The 16,210-nt window shown below is 44.3% G+C and overlaps 1 protein-coding gene across 16 annotated transcripts in view; it reads right to left on the bottom strand.

Annotated features, from left to right (window-relative positions):
* The window catches only part of Myt1l (myelin transcription factor 1 like), a 391,301-nt gene that overhangs the window by 351,117 nt on the left and 23,974 nt on the right, over nt 1-16,210 (bottom strand). For all 16 annotated transcript variants that reach the window (XR_015045201.1, XM_085830269.1, XM_085830266.1 and 13 more), the window contains exon 2: nt 2,058-2,153. The gene's annotated coding sequence lies outside the window, so the exon portion shown is untranslated. The remainder of the gene's footprint in view (nt 1-2,057; nt 2,154-16,210) is intronic.

Here is a 16,210-nt window from a genome sequence, read left to right as displayed (position 1 = left end):
CATATGCAGCCCTCATCTCCTTCTCTTCTCCTGACTGTTTCTTTCTCCCATTTCAAGAGACAAAGCAAGTTTAACTCAACCCTTCCAAGAAACCCACCCTGGTCTGTCCATCAAGATCACCATGCCTCTCCAGCATCCCAGAGCTTAGTTAGGTACATGGCATTCATTGTTTGTGTTTGTCTTTATCTTATACTCTGAATCCTGACTAATTTGTCAGTATCCTTAATCTCTACTCAGCCATTTGTGCCGCACACCTGATAATCATTTCAGCAAAGCAATTCTTAAAGGTAAACCTCATGGAAGCCAGTTGTTTGTTTGTTTTCTGTAACAGAAAGGATGGCTGCTTTATAGGCTATAAAAGTGACTTCACATTTGAAAGGAAGAAAAAAAATTCAAAAATAAAACAAAAATACATTAAAATAAGACAGGAGTGGAAGACAGTAGAAGATGTCACTCCTACATGCAATTGTGGCTTCTCAACTCTTCAGTTTGCTGCTCAGTAGACAGTCCATTTATTTCTTGGGGACTGTAGTTGGTAAATTCCTAACTCTGGACCTATTCACAGAATAGCTGACTTTAAATGGTGTGTTAAAGCCAAAAAATTAATATTAAGGAATGGTCATGTCACTGCCTTTCTGGGACTATAAAAGGGTGAAGAATGAGTGGGTTCACAGCATAGTGATTAAAAAAAAACTGGAGTTATACACTCTTTGCAAGGAGAAATTAACTTATAAACAAAAATTAAAGATAATTTAATGCTCAAGAAAAAAAAAAAAACAGAGCTATGGCTGATCACTCAATCCAAACATCCCTAATCTATTATCAGTAAGTTATTTTTAAAATACTAAATAGAAAAAAATAAGTTTTGAAACACCTTTAAAAGTCGATCCAATAAAATGTGTGCCAGTAATTTCTTTACTAGTTTAGTTTTGCATTTGGCTTTAAAATGTAAAATTAACCAGTCTAAGAGAGAGAAAATGAACACATAGTCCCCACCTGTGCAAGAGGCAAGATGGCAGCCACATATAGTTTATCTGTGGCTTGTATATAGAGTGACATGCAATATGAACACACAACATGTTACACACATCAACTCCTGTAGGCTCCATATAACATTGTAGTCTCCACATTCATTTGTCAGATGGGGAAACAGAGTCCCATAGAAAGCACTGGTCCCAGATTCCAAGGTCAAAAACTAGGTGTTGACTTTCTCCAGAAATATGGTTTTTGAACAATTTAAAAATAATTGTGGTGAATAGAAAGTACCAAGCCTGAGAGATTAAAAGATTTCTTTCTTTTTCACAGCCGTGATTTGAATTAAATTAGTCTTACTGATAAGAATAGTGTTGTTCAGTTCCATCCATTCAGGCTTAGAGAAGAAAGGCCTTAGAGGCCTCAGCTGTCTTCCTAGGGCAGACAGTACAGTAGGAGAACCTCACATACCTCCTGACCTACAGGCCAGACAATCAACATGCTTCCACCTCAAGATGCATCAAGGCAGACACATGACTGCCAAAGATGCAACCTTGTGGAAACAGGGGGCTACAGGACCAAACTAGACTGTGGGTGAGGCTGGATGCAGTGAATCTGGTTTCTGGAGGGGGTATTAATCAGGTTTCTGTGTAGGCAGGACAGAAAATTGAGTTGAGGTACAATTAAAGGAATGAGAATGGAAGCAGCTCTAAGTTAGAAGGCCGTGTTATATGTAAAGAACAAACGGAGGAAAAAAAAACAAATACTATGTAAAACATAGATGTACTTCATGAGTAGTGGTTTCTTCTGGATTTGGCTTATTTCTGAAACATGTGGGTTACAAATGATTGTAAATATTTTATGATTGTAAATATACAAGAAACAGTCAAATGTGTTAATTCAACATGTGTATTAGTTTGCTCAACATTGACATAAGCATCTAAGCATTAAAGATTGGTGACAAAGAAGTTGATCAGCTGCCCTCATCTGGATGTAGCTGTTGCTATACCTCACGTTCTGCAGGTTCTCAGTTAACACTTAGTGATTCCTAATAAAACCATTAAGTCTTTTCAGAATGAACGTACCACACTCTGTGATTCTTCAGTCGTCAACCTGGGTAGGGCAAAGACCAGCTGAGAATTGCACACACCCAGACCTCAGCTGCAGCCTCTGTGGGACCCCTGTATAGGAGAAAGAAAGAAGACATGGTTATCCAATGATTATTTTGTCCAAGATTCACTGAAAGATGGCTGACTTTCTGGCTATCTCAGTGAGTGAGCAGAGACTCCATATTACATCTGCCTGCCACAGCTCATTCAAGTCATAGTCTCAGTGACAAGATCTCCAGCTCTATTTGTTGAAGGTGTGGTGCTTTTGAAAATAAAGGCATGTTCTCGGCTAAAATGAAAGAACCAGGTCAGGCCTGGGGTCTGTGGCTTCCTGGTTCAGGCCACCAAGAAAGGGAAAAGAGTCAGAGGCTTCGTGCTCCAGTGACAACCACAGGTCAGGAGGTGATTGTGTCAGGACACATATTCCACCTGCTGCAGAAGGTAGACTTTAACCTAGGGTCCCAGGATCAGCTTGTGTATCTAAGGCCATGCCTTATCTTTAGGAGAAAAATAACAAGATAGAAAAAAACAAAAGCAAAGCCACCAGGGAGGGGGAGGAAGTTCCCCACTGTCCCTTGTACTCTAGGCTTACATGGAACTCTAGGCTACTCAAGGAAAGGACAATTCCTGTGGAACATTAATTCAACTTTCCCCAACCATTAGCCAGACTCATGCCAATTTTAGATACACTGTGGGAGGAAAAAGAAATGTGAAATTTTTCTGTAGTTCCAACTGTGTGTACAATCCTTACATCCACCATCACGTCCCATACCCTGTTTCTGTGTATGTGTATGCACATATATGTGCATGTTTTTATATGCGTGGATGCTCATGCATTTGTATATATGTGTGTATGAATGCAAGGCTGTGCCTTCTGGAGTTCCAGTATCCTTCTGGAACTTGTACACCTTGGTTTTTGAGACAAACATTTTCACTAAAGCAGGAATTTGCCAAGTAGGCTCTGCTGGCTGGTCAGAAGAGCCCCACATATCATTTTGTCTCCAGCTACTGAGTGCCATGGTTACTAGCATGCACCTCTTTTATATGACTTCTGGGGAATCAAACTTGGGTCCTCATGTTTACAAGACAAGTATGTTACTAACTGACCCATCTTCGCAGTCAACTCTTTGCCTCTCTTTATAAACCTTAGCGTTCTACCCCAAAGCTGAGTTTTCTCCCTGTGTGCTGTTTCTGAGGATGTCAGCTTCATAAATTTCTAATCACTCTTTTTTTTTTTCATATACAGCTGCTCATTTATTTATTCCTTCCCTTTTCGAGATATAATATTTAAATGTTCTTTTTATGCTTTGATGACTCAGTGGGCTAAAGGCATTTGCTGCCAAGACTGAAGACCTGACTTGAGTTTGATTCCCCAGGACTCACGTATATGTTGGGGAAAAGGAACCAGCTCTCACTAACCATCCTCAGGCCTCACTCACATCAGTGCCATTCATGTGCATCTCAAGTCCCCCACCCCTGAGATATAGGTATATATATATAATATATACAGGTAGCTGTGAAGAAATTAAGACATTTTAGATGCTGAAACTCTGACTAAACTCCAAGTCAAATCTGATGCACTTTGACTGGGCACTAGGAGCATCCCAGTACAAAATGTGTGTGTCAGAGTGTGATAGAGTATGTTGTGTATGTAAGGGAGTTTTGGTACATTGGTGGTGGTAGTGATGGTGGTGGTGGTGGTGGTGATGATGAGTTAAGGTTCCCAGACAGTGGTGGTGGGGTACGCAGGTAAAGGATTCACCCTTCCTCATAACCTTCAACCTCCTCAACACTGTGTTTCTTTTTCTGACTGGCATGGCATATTTCTACAGAACCAGAAGGCCTAGTCAGTGGCCAGTGATCAGAAACGGACAATGTGCAAGTCTGGCCAAGGATCATGTTCCTGTGTCCACACAGCAATGTAAGGGCACCATCATGCCAATACTGCAGGGCATCAAGCCAGTACTGCAGATTATGGAACTGAGGCCATGAGAAACTGGGGTACTGTCAGTTTAAGCTTGTCAGTTTAAACACTGGATTTGAATTCTGATGGTCTTACTGCCATGCCTCATAACCCACTACACTTCTCAACAGAGAACTTTTTGAAAGAATTGAGCAAAGTATTACTTAGTTGTTTGGGTCATCTATATCCATGCTGATGCAGTGGACACAGAAGAGAAAAAATGCCCAAGATCTTATTCCTCACCACAAATTGATTATCTGAGGCTGTTGTATCAGCTTGGTAGGCTGAGTGATCATTATATTAGGCATGCTTTCATCTTGCTTTTGTCACAGGTGATATCTCCTGGTACTTGTAACATCACAAATGGAACTCTACAGCATATTTTATTTCCACTGCACCTTGCTGCTCTGAAGGCTCATTAAAGAAGTTTGTGTTACATACAGTGAGGTGGATTCAGATGCCCACAGAGAGCCATATGTAGGTGCCAGGACTTAAGATGTCCTTGTTTGTCACTGATGCAACCTTCTCTAGCCAGGTCCAGCAGTAGGTACTGTATATATCTCTTAAAGCTGACAAATTACATTAAAAAGCATATTAAAATCACATTAAAAATTAGAAAATCACACTTTTCCTGACTTTCCACCCTTTGACATAAACTAACGTCTTGCTTACTAATTTGTTTTTCTGTAGTCTTCTGTGACCCAAGGTTCTTAATCTCAAAAGAAGGCCAGAAATGAACTATGACTCCCGTGGTGAGGCCTGGCAGGCAGCCATAGTATACATACCATCTCAGGGTGGGATACAAGGTCCTGTCTCTGCATCTGAGCCTGGAAGCTTGTTCTATGCAAACTTGTTTGGTTTTTTTTTTCTTTCTTTCATGTTTTTTTCCCTGCTATTACACTATCTTCTTCCACATTTCAAATATGGTGATTGGGTGGTGGCTCATACAATTTTTTAAATGCCATATTTACTGATTTTGACTTCTTTGAGGCTAGTTGTATAGTAGTGGGCCAATTTCACACACATCGATGGGAAATTTGGGCTTTGAGAAGTAAATATAAAGATTCTGCCAATACATGAACACAGAGCAGCTGCCAATGGCAACATCGCAAAGGCTTGCCAAGTGGCTCCACCTGCAGACTCCAGCAGCCATCCTTGATGCCACCCAGAGAATGAGGGCAGGCAAGTGAGATGACCCCGCATCCTCTCTAGATGAGCAGGGTACAGACGTGATATTTTGCTGCATTTGATCTCGGGTAGCTCTATGACTGTCTTAGTTTGGTCTGAGGATAGGAACAAGGGCAATGCTTCAGGTGGAAATCCAGTTAGTAGTTGATGGAATCGGAAAACTCCAGAGCCCAGCTCGCCTCACCTACACCAGGCCCCAACCTTCTCTAAGGGCAGATAACAGAGGTGCAGAGAGGCCCTTTGTTTCCTAGAGAATGTATTCCTCAGTTTGATTTGGGATCCTACAGGAGTCAGAGTTCATGTTATGACACACTACAAGTTGTCCAGACAGTTCACCATCATCACGAAGCTAGGCACACAGTCACAAGAGACAGTATATGGCATTAGTATATAGGGATACATCAGGTAGCTCTGGTCAATCTGGAGCCTTAGACAACTCTTCCATGGAACACAGCTCCACCTGAGTGCCTGAGGTCACACTGAATGGCGGATGGAACACACATTTGTTGAGGATCACATGGACAGAGTGCACCTGAAAAGATTTTTTCATTGATATTTCTTTATTCACTGGAGTGTGCGTCCTTTCTCTCCTGCCCCAAACAAGGGTGCTGTGTTTGAAAACAGCAGCAAGAACCAGTTGTGTTGATCTGGTTTGTGTGACTTAAGGACATAAAAGAAGATGTGAGGTAAAGAAACCGATAAAGTGAACCATTCAAGCTGAATTCCTCACAACTGTGCACACCAACAGCAAGCAGAGGATCTTCAGCAGAAACACCAGAGCTCACATCTGTCCACATGTGCTGCATAACTGAGTTCCTTCTCCAATCAAGAGTGCTTGCACACACACACACACACACACACACACACACACTACACACACACCCTACTAACTGCAGAGAGTCTTGCATCACAAGAAAGGAAAGCCCAAGAACAGCTACACTCTGTCCCACATCTGTGACCCCATAGCTTCATTGTAAGCCGTAAGGCTCTTGGTGACACTACTACTGACTCACTTATGGGAAACTCAAAAAAGGAAAATTCAGAGCATGCACAAGACATCAAAGCAACATAAGAAGCTCTATAGCCCTGGCTGGCCTTGTACTCATAGTAACCCTCCTGTCTCAGCCTCACAAGTGTTGGGCTGCAGATAGGAGGCACCATCCCTGGTTGTTCTTAGGTTTTACCTACAAAGCTGTAGTACAACTCTGCTCTCTTCTAACTACCACACCAGTGATCGTTTTGAGCTTAAATCCCTTTTTAATATGAGATAAGTGTGTCCTGGGCTCAAAACAGTGGGATTCTAAGCCAGTGATTTAACATGCAGTGAGAACACTGTAAATCCCCAGGCCCACCATTCTAGAGGACTTAAGCCAGCACCATCCTGTTCTTGTAACAAGTCAGAGCAGGTGATGCTGATGGCTGAGGGTCAAGAGCTCAGCCCAGGGGAAGGTGGTAAGTTTTGTCCTAAAGAAGCTCATTACAGACTCCAGAATGCAAACTAGAGGGTAATATATATGCTAAGGTATTAAATGGGAGGAAGCCTTTCCCTTTGATCGGAGACTGAATGAGTGTGTATGTGCTTCTATGGGCAAGTTTTGGCCGCATGTTAACAGAAGAACCAGATGGGTGGATGCTGCCCGGCTCTGCTCCTGACACTATGTACTTTGTGGTCCTGGTGTCACTCCTGTCTTAGAGGCAGGGATGGGCGGGGAGGGACTGTACCCCAGGTATCTGAAACCATTCTCATTGCCACTACAAGAAGCTGTCTAGATTTTTCTGGATGACCTCCCCAAATACGTAGAGCTGTGATTCTAAGACTGCAGAGTTGATGCCCAGCACCCCAGCAAGCCCAGGTCCTTTGTGTGAATGACATGTGTAGGTGAATTGGAGGCCCTGTTCTTATTGAGCTGGACCAGATTGCCCTGCTGCCTTGCTCTCTGCTTCCCCCTATTGATGTGGAGTGGGAAGTAAGGAGCTGAGCTGAAGATAAGCAAGGAGACAGTGTGTCCAGACAAGTGAAGGCTGCTGCTGACCTCAGGCAGGAAATTCCTGCAGAGTGACAAGGAGTGGGGATGGGTAAGAGGGGGCTGTGGCTGAAGGCACTGTCTTATAAAGCATTGTGTGTAATTAGGTCCCAGAAGAGCATGCTTGCATTAATAATAAAAGTATGAAGTGTTCCTGCATTCCAATATCCTAAAATCGGTTTTCAGCCTTGATACGGCAGCTCGCACCTGTAATTCAAGCACTTGAGGGACCAATGTGGATGCAAGAGAGAGAGAGGAAGAGACCAGGATACATTACTGTCACCAAATCTTGTTCTCTATGAGAACATTTGCAAAGCCTGCTCTTAGGAAAATCTTAATGCTGCTGGGGGGGGGGGGAGAGACAAAAAACAAAAACAAAAACAGAAGCCAGATTTACAGCGGAGAAGTCACCCAGAAACAGTGGTGCAGAGGATACAAGCTCTGCTCAGTGGCGCAGCCCCAGAGCCACATCTGAGATCAGATACAATGGGCCTTGCTCCACACTTGCTATGGCAACTGTGTCATCTCATGATCCAAAGGGATAGAGGGAGAATAAGGACAAGGGGCCAAGACAATACTCATGTGTGTTTTTCGGGGCTGCCCACCAAGAGTTCTCAGGAAAGAAAGGGAGTTAAAGCCTTCAGAGCCCCTGGAGCCCCGCTGTCAGAGAAATGAGCTTCCACTTCTGACATGCCCACGGATTCTACGTGATGACACGTGCTGTCATTCCAAGATGCAGAAATGAGAGGGCCAAGAGAGCTGGATATGAACACTGCTACCATCACATGGCTCGGGCTACCTAGACAAAGATCAGAGCTGAGGGTATGCAGGAACAAAGCACACCCATATTGAGAAGGTGTATTTCTTCAGCTGTGGCAGAGCCAACCTCTGCCCTGAGACTAACCTCCCCATCTTGGGAGCCCATGGGCGCCCTTGCTCTTAGCCCGAGGGCAGGCAAGAAGGCCAGCCCAGAGGTGACTGACAGGCAGTCATCTCCTGGCTCACCTTGTGTCAGACCATTTCTTTTGTATTTTAATACATAAACCCAGAGGGGAACATGTGGGACAAGGTTATTAGGAGAAACTTAAGCTTCTAAAGGCTTGGGTCCAAGAATCCCTGCATGCTCAGGTCACTTCTGCACAGGGCTGTCAGCCTCAGGAGCTGACACCTCTGCTGGGAAACAGACCTTATGAAAGCAGTGAGGTAAGCAGGGGTGGCAAATGTGGGTAGGGGAGGAAACCAAGCTATCGTCTTTTGGGTATCGGCATTTCCAGTGTGAAGTATAAAATCAGTGTCACATCTCAGGCAAGGAGTTGGGAGGAGACTCTGGATTTTCACAGAGACAGGAGAGGCATATTGGGGACCATGGATGCTAAAAGCAACCAGATGCTATTTTGGTCATGTGACTCTGCTTCCGAAGCTCCTTATTATCCAAGCCCGTCCAGGGATAACTTAAGTCCCCACCATGTTCTTAGACACACACAGGCACGAAAGCCCAGCACCAGCCTGGTTGTCCTTGTTGAATATTTCAGACAAGTTTCAATTTAGAAAGAATGGGGCGGGGGGGGGGGTGGGGGGGGAAGCCAGTTGGCAAGAAGATAGAGCCTATGAATTTTGACTTGAGCAAAATAAACCCTCATCTCGAAGTCTAACTTGATACCAGTCCTTCTTTGGTTCAGCTGAGGGCGAGAAGCCTTGCAAACCTCAACTCAAGACAGGGAACCAGGGATAGAGGAGAGAGGAGAGGAGACAGCCTTGCAAACAGGATCATCTCTGTGTTATAAATAAGAACAAGACTGGTTTAAATATGCTTCATATTTTATCTTTCTATCTGTTCTTATCAGTAAGGGCAGCAACATCCACCTCTCAGGGAAACATGAGCAGAGGTCTGATGACATTGTCTGGCATCACTTACCATGTAAATAAAACAGTCATTTAGTCCTTGTTGAGAACCTTAGCGTGTGCATAACATTCTGTTGGGTATAATAGGACATAGCACATTATACCATACCATACCATACCACACCATACCATACCATACCATACCATACCATACCATATTATATCATCATAGCCTGATCCCGAAGTAGCTAACCTTAAAGGCAGAGAAGCAAACTATGAAGCAGCTAAAGCTTAGTAGGGTAAGGTGGGGACAACAACCTTCCCTGGCCGTGGCCTCCTGATGCCGGATCGTATGAAGCCATGCCATTTCTTCATCCATCAGAGCAACTGAGATCTCTGAGGTTGCCACAGAAGAGCTCAGAAAGTAAGAGGCATAGATAGGGGCTGAGCAGGAGTGGTGCTCTCAGGGCTGACTTCTGTGTTGGGTGGGAGAAAAGCATGCTTTACACAGCAGGCTTTGGTTCATACTGCAGTTACAAGGGCAGTGTACCCTGAAGACCAAGGCACTCTGGGAAATATGTTTTGTAGGGGGGTGGGGTGAGTGGGCGCTGGGGGAGGTGTTTTGAGATAGGGTTTCTCTGTATAGACCTGGCTATCCTGGAACTTGCTCTGTAGACCAGGCTAGTCTTGAACTCAGAGCTCCACCTGCCTCTGCCTCTGCCTCCTGAGTGCTTGGATGCTAGCACTCAGCCATGTACCACCATCCCCTCCCCCAAGAAGTACCTTTTGTCACTTGGTAAGTTGCATGCTATGAGACCACCGAGCCACATGGTGTCTTCCATAGCAGCATATCATGGAGGAGGGGAAACATCCCATAAGGAAGAAAGAGGGGCAGTGAGAAAAGATGCTGTCCTCGGAGCCATGTTATTGTCAAAGAGTAGAAACTCAAATACCCTAAGCCAAGAGATTCAAGAACTGATCAAAAGTATGTAAAAACCCAACAAGAGACATTTACTCCAGCTTTGGAGGCCTACAGCTAAGTCACAGCCACTAGGCACTGAGGGTGGCCAGGGTCTGGAGGCCCCACTGTCTGTCTAGCCAGGGTACCTGATATCATGAGAGGAACCACTCACAACAAATGGGAGATGCTTGTGGCCTGCTCATTGATCCTGAGGGGTTTGTATTCATTTTAAAAGAAGGAATGAAATTCATGTTAGCAGCTATTTCCATTTTGAGTTTACCCCTTTTGTTCGAGAAACTTTAAAAAAGAAAAGAAAGTCTACGATTGGTATTGGGATGGTTGTCTGCAATGGGTTGTACGTTATTTTCCTTTTTCTAGAAGCACTGTTTGGCTAATGTCACATGCTCCATTAGGAAAGGATGATACAAGCTGGGGAGGCTTGCTTGATGGAGTCACTGATTATGTCTAGGGTACCAGAAACAAGGAGAGACCTGGGTTACTGCTGCCAAGGTTGCTGTGGATGCCCTGGGTAGCCCCTCTTGGTGGAGCACAGCTGGTGGCTGCTTTGGTCTGAGGAAACTCCACCCTCAGCAGCCAGCAGCATTGGAGAAGTTTCATCTCTTCAGTGACAGGTTGGGAATGCCAGAGTATCCTCATACCAGACCCAGTGAACATCAACAGCCATGTAACATACTGGGGAATACATTGAACAGAAATATACCCCTCAATTACTCAGAGGTGGTATTAACAGTAGGGAGCCTAGGTATCCCATCACATGTACAATTCATGAATCTTTAATTCTTCAGGACCAGCTACAGCCACCTGTGGTATCCAGGCTTTAATGTGTGTGTGTGTGTGTGTGTGTGTGTGTGTGTGTGTATGTGTGTGTGTGTGCATGCTTGGTGGTGGTCAGGAATAATGCTACTGTTATGTCATCTCAGCTTTTGCTAAACAGACTATATCCTTACCCCAAGCACGGTATTCCCTCTGCTTCTCTGCTCCCCAGAAGTGCATACGCAAGTCAGCTGTTGCTTATATCTTAGACCTGTAGAGTCCTGGTTTCTTGCTTGCTGCAGTAAGGAGCATGATTTAGTCATATCTCAATGCCCCTAGTAATGATGGGATAATAACACAGATGTCCAAGAGAATAAGCACCATCAGGTATAAGGTAAGACACTTCCAGGTACCCTGTGGGGAGCTGAACTGAACTCAGGACACTGCCCCTCTACCCTAGTCCACCTAAGGTATCCTCATACATGCCTTCTGCAGACCACCAAAGCATCTGAGCTCCTTTCCTCCAGACAGGTTTTCAAAGCCCTAACCTTCAGCACCAGCGTTCCCTCCACCATGCCAGCAGCTGCGTACCACTCAGAATGCTCCAGCGCCTCAGCTCCAGAAGGTTCCAGGGATTGCTCAAAGAAGAACAAATGTGTTGTCTTGCATTGCAGGAACTATCGCCCCCTCCCTCCTTCCTGCTACCATATGAGTGGCTTCCCAGGAAGGGAAGGAGGGAGGGAGGGAGGCCAGGAGTGTGGCTGTCTCTAGGAGCCTTCTAAGCAAAGAGAATGGATCCCTGAGTTTGGGGAAAGCTTAACAGCTCAGGGATTCCCCCTCATCCCCTGAGTGGTGCTCAGCGTTTGTGCAGCCTTCATTTTTTTTCTCCTGTCCACTTCAGTTCCAATGTGCACAATACCCTACAAGAGGATGTGGGGAGAAAGTGAGCTGGGGTCGTTTGGGCTAACTCCGCAGGGAAGCACAGAACAATAATGGCCCATCGTCTGACCTTACCATGCTCCCATGTATATATCATAACCCTATGCCTATGGACTGAATACAGGTGAAGTCACAATTTGGGTCCAAACAAAACCAGAGACACTTTATCTCCCAGACAGTGGCACACATGCACCTTTTCAGTAGCCTTCTGCTGAGTCAGTGCAATAAAAGGAGCTGTGAGAGGCTGAGAATCTCACAGCTGAAGATCTCCCTCCTCTGGAAGTACTGACACTGGAATATAAGGACAATGAAAACCTAAGCAATCAACAACTCCACATGGAATCACTCCATAAAGCCTAAGTAGCTATACTCCTCTGGCACACATCTACTAGAACAACCTTTGAGAACAGGGCATGCTCTGTTTAAGGACTGTCTTTGCCAGCTGCCACAGAGGGAAAGGCCGTGATCGTATGGGGCTTTATGTGTTTCCACATAAAGTCAATACTTGAAATTAATCAGATTCTGTATTTTAAAAATAAATAACTTATGTCCTGCAGTGGCCTTAATTCTAGGACAGCACAAGAAGGGGACCATGTTTGAGGAAGCAGACGTTAGGGGAGGGTTTCCCAGATCAGCTACACGATTGTGAAATCTAGACACAGGCTCTTCCAGGACACGAGAGGCTTTCTTAGCACCTGCACCAAACTTAACCAGCTAGGGGTAGCCACTTCGCTCCATCATCAATGATCCTATGGTTATTAGACTGCGACCTCTCCAGGGGTAGGGTGTTATTTGCACATGGAGGCACCAAGAATCTTAGTGGTACAGAACAGCCACTGACTGTGGGAAGTCCTGGCACTGCTTGGTGCAGACCTGCCCACGGTCTCCCCAGAGCATGCCTCTGCTCAGTGATTCACAAATGGTTCCTGTGGGTGGGTCCCTGCGGGAGCCAGCCTTGAGCTCAACTGGAGCTCAGCTGAAGCTGTTGGAAAGAGAGGCCCCATTGGTGATTGGCAAGTGATTGGGTCATGGGTCTCTGGGCGCACAGCAGCTGTGGTGCACTGGGTCTGTTTGGGGAGGGAGGTCTGTCTGCTGTTTGACATTCTAACACACAGCCACAGGATAGAGCTTCTATCTGCTCTGCACCCCCAATTCTCCACCCTTACTCAGTAACTGGGCTTCCTTCAGATAAAGTCACGATCATCAATGACGTTGGAAGTTCAAAATCTCAACGTGCTAATAATTTCGTTTTCCTCAGCTGTATTTAGAACTGACCAATATATCCCTTAAAAATGACAGCAGAAGGCTCTTCAACACAAATCCTATAGAATTTTTCCTTTTTAGGCATTTTTTTAAACACACACACACACACCCTTTCCCAGTGTCATTACAATCTTTGATTGTCAGATTTCTAAGTTATGTTTTGGCTCTAGATAATTTTTTACTAGCTTACTAATATATTCTGCCCTTTAAATTCACTTTAAAGAAGGGGGGATGGTAATGTTATTTGGTATAGCAATGACTGTGGAGTGATTCCCAAACTGTTTAACCTGGACTGGAGTCAGTTTACCATTAGGAAGTAAGACATGAGACAGGCAGCATGCTGTCAGACCAGATAAGACAAAAACAAGATTTGTACAAATCAGAAATTCAAAATACTTTCATGGAAATGTTTTTCTTATGTATAACAACCACTTGGGAGTTACAGAAAATCAAAGCACATGTTTTAACTTTAAGATGCTCAAATATGTGTATACAAGACATATCACAGGGTGGACCAATCATTTTGTTTCTTGAACAGCTACTGGACTGCAGAAGAATATTATTCCAAACAGCCAACTTTCAGACTTGTATAATCAATATTAAGTAATGTGAATTTGTTCACAGACCAATCCTGCTGAAGTCCAACTAAGGGTAAACTTTACAAGACCTTCCTGCTTATTTCTCATGAGTGAGGAGTATGCTTTTCTCCTGTGTTTGTGTGTGTGTGTGTGTGTGTGTGTGTAGCCACCTTATCCCAGTATGAATAATATACCATAAATAAAGTGCTAGTTTTTTTTAAGTATGGCTAAGTTTTAAAGAATTTTGCTCAGTGTCTGTCAGCATGTGAGGAGTAACTCTCTCCTAGGTCACTGGCTTCAAATTTGCTTTGACCTACATACAAAGCAGGCACAGGTATCAGGGATCATCAGGACCAGGACTGATATGATATATGTTCTCTGGCATAGCAAGGCTGATTGTGCCCTTCTTCTTGGCTGTTCTTGGATGCACAGGCCACCCACAGGGACCTAAGCATGTAAGTCTTCTCTTTCTCCAAAGAGGAACTCTTGGGTCTGCATCACATTCATCAGATGCAATTTGTAAGTCATGCCTGCCTCTGATCCCCGTTCGCACTTTCTTGCCTTTCTTCTTACTGACTTTCCTCTTTCCTTTGTCTACTGGTTTCTCTGCTTGTGTCTGCTTCCTTCTTCCCTCCCTCCCTGCCTCCTTCCCTCCTTCCTTCCTTCCTCCCTTCCCCCTCCTACTTTCCTTTCTTATTTTTTTCCTCCCTGTAAAGAAAATTCATTTGGTGAAGACTTGTTGGAAGTTCCCCCCTTGGTTCCCTGGATACCCATGCTACATATATGAGTGTGCAGATTAATTTTTCATCACTTCAATAGCCAGCCTTCGTCTCACATGAGCCTTACTTACCGGGTGCTGCACATTGCTCTCAGCACTTGGCTTTTGACGAAGAATAAAACGAGATTTGAAGGTTACATAAATCTAACCATTCCAAAAGTTTATTTTAACTGGGAGGTTAAATAAGGAAATATCATAAAGATCTGAGACTATCCCAAATATCAAGTTCATGCATATTTAACCAAACAAAAGCATTTGAACCTGTATTAGGTGCTAACTTAAAACCTGTTGATACAAGGCAGAAGACATGGTTTGGTCTCCTGTGAATAAGGCATGAGTGTACATGGTTTCTCTTTCTACTCCAAAGTATGTGTCCACAAGGGCATAATAGCACCCTCCTTGGTTGCTGTGTCCGCATGAATGTGCTTCCCTAGCACTGCAGAGCACTCTCATGTGGAAAAGGAAGAGTCTCCACAAGTCAGAAACATAGACATGACACAGTGACACAAGTGAAGTAGAAAGTTATTCTGCAGACAGGCCATCAAACTGGGTACCGAAGGTTAGGATAAAAGAGAAATTAGCTAACCAATCAGCAAGCAACTGTTGTCTAAATATTCAGAGTGTTTTGGCCCAATAGAGAAAATCTGTGCAGAAATGATGCTGTCTGCTCTCCACTGTGAGTCTGGGTATCTGTGTGCAGTGAGCCTGGAAGCGTGGGACCACTTTCCTTAGAAATGAGGAGGAGGAGGGGCTGCCAGACTTCAAGACAAACTTAACTGAGATGTCAAATTGCAGCGACTGTGCCTGCCACTAAATATGCTGATATATGCACATGCTCGTGGCTGGTGTCTGCTCACAATGAACAATGAGTTCTTCCCATCCCGGAAAGATCGACAGCTCTATGTGTTCAAATGACTAGGACTGAACGGAAAGCAGAAACTGGATCGGATGCTTGAACTCTTAAAGAATTGAAATGGGATCTTTGTCTCGCCTAAAACTTTGCTGAAATCAAGGTTGACAACTAAATAACAGACAGGGTAAACCTCAAGCATGATCTGATGTGTGAACCAAGTCCTTGAAGGGCCAGTTGACTACTGTTTCAGGGCTGCTTGCGAAGTCCCTCAGTCATCATCAGAATTAAATCCCTTTATTTCCATCCATTCCATAGGCCATTCAACTCATATTTCTTTGATATCTACTATTACATTGGTAACCAGGTTCAGTCCCAGGTACATAGTAAAAAAACAATAAAATATTACAAATGACCATTTTCAGTACTAGAGTTAGAGGGACTTCTTTTGTGACCCAGAAACGTGTCCTGTGATGTCTCATCCTTACAGTCACCTCGATGAGGTAATTCTTCATATTCAGATATTCACAGGTATCCAACCAAGCACGGTTTCAGGCTAACTTCAGGATGATGTCACTATGGCTCAGCACACCTAAGCTAGAAATCCTTTCTTCCCATTGGGCACCTACACTTCCTTGCTGGGCCACTTTCTGTTCTCCTAGCACCCACAAGAGCACCCTGTAGTGTTACTCTTCACAGGGAACAATGTCCTCAAATATTGAAAATTAGATGTTGCTGTTTCCTAAGCAGAATCACAATTCCTAGACAGATGCAGGCTGGGAAGAACAACTTTGGTGCTTAAGTCTTCCTTATCTCAGCTGAAGCAATGTACTCAGGTGAGGGAGAATAGGACAACACTCAAAGACAGCACTCATCAAGCTATCCTATGTAACAACCTCCCGAGAAGAGTCATGTGCCTATAAGAGGCCATCAGGAGGCCACCAACTATTGTAGCAGCAGTCACAAGCC

This window comes from Mus caroli, unplaced genomic scaffold (genome assembly GCF_978045245.1).
Source record: "Mus caroli unplaced genomic scaffold, Mus_caroli_1 scaffold_14, whole genome shotgun sequence".
Lineage (NCBI taxonomy): Eukaryota > Metazoa > Chordata > Mammalia > Rodentia > Muridae > Mus > Mus caroli.
This window is presented reverse-complemented; position numbering and strand designations above follow the sequence as displayed.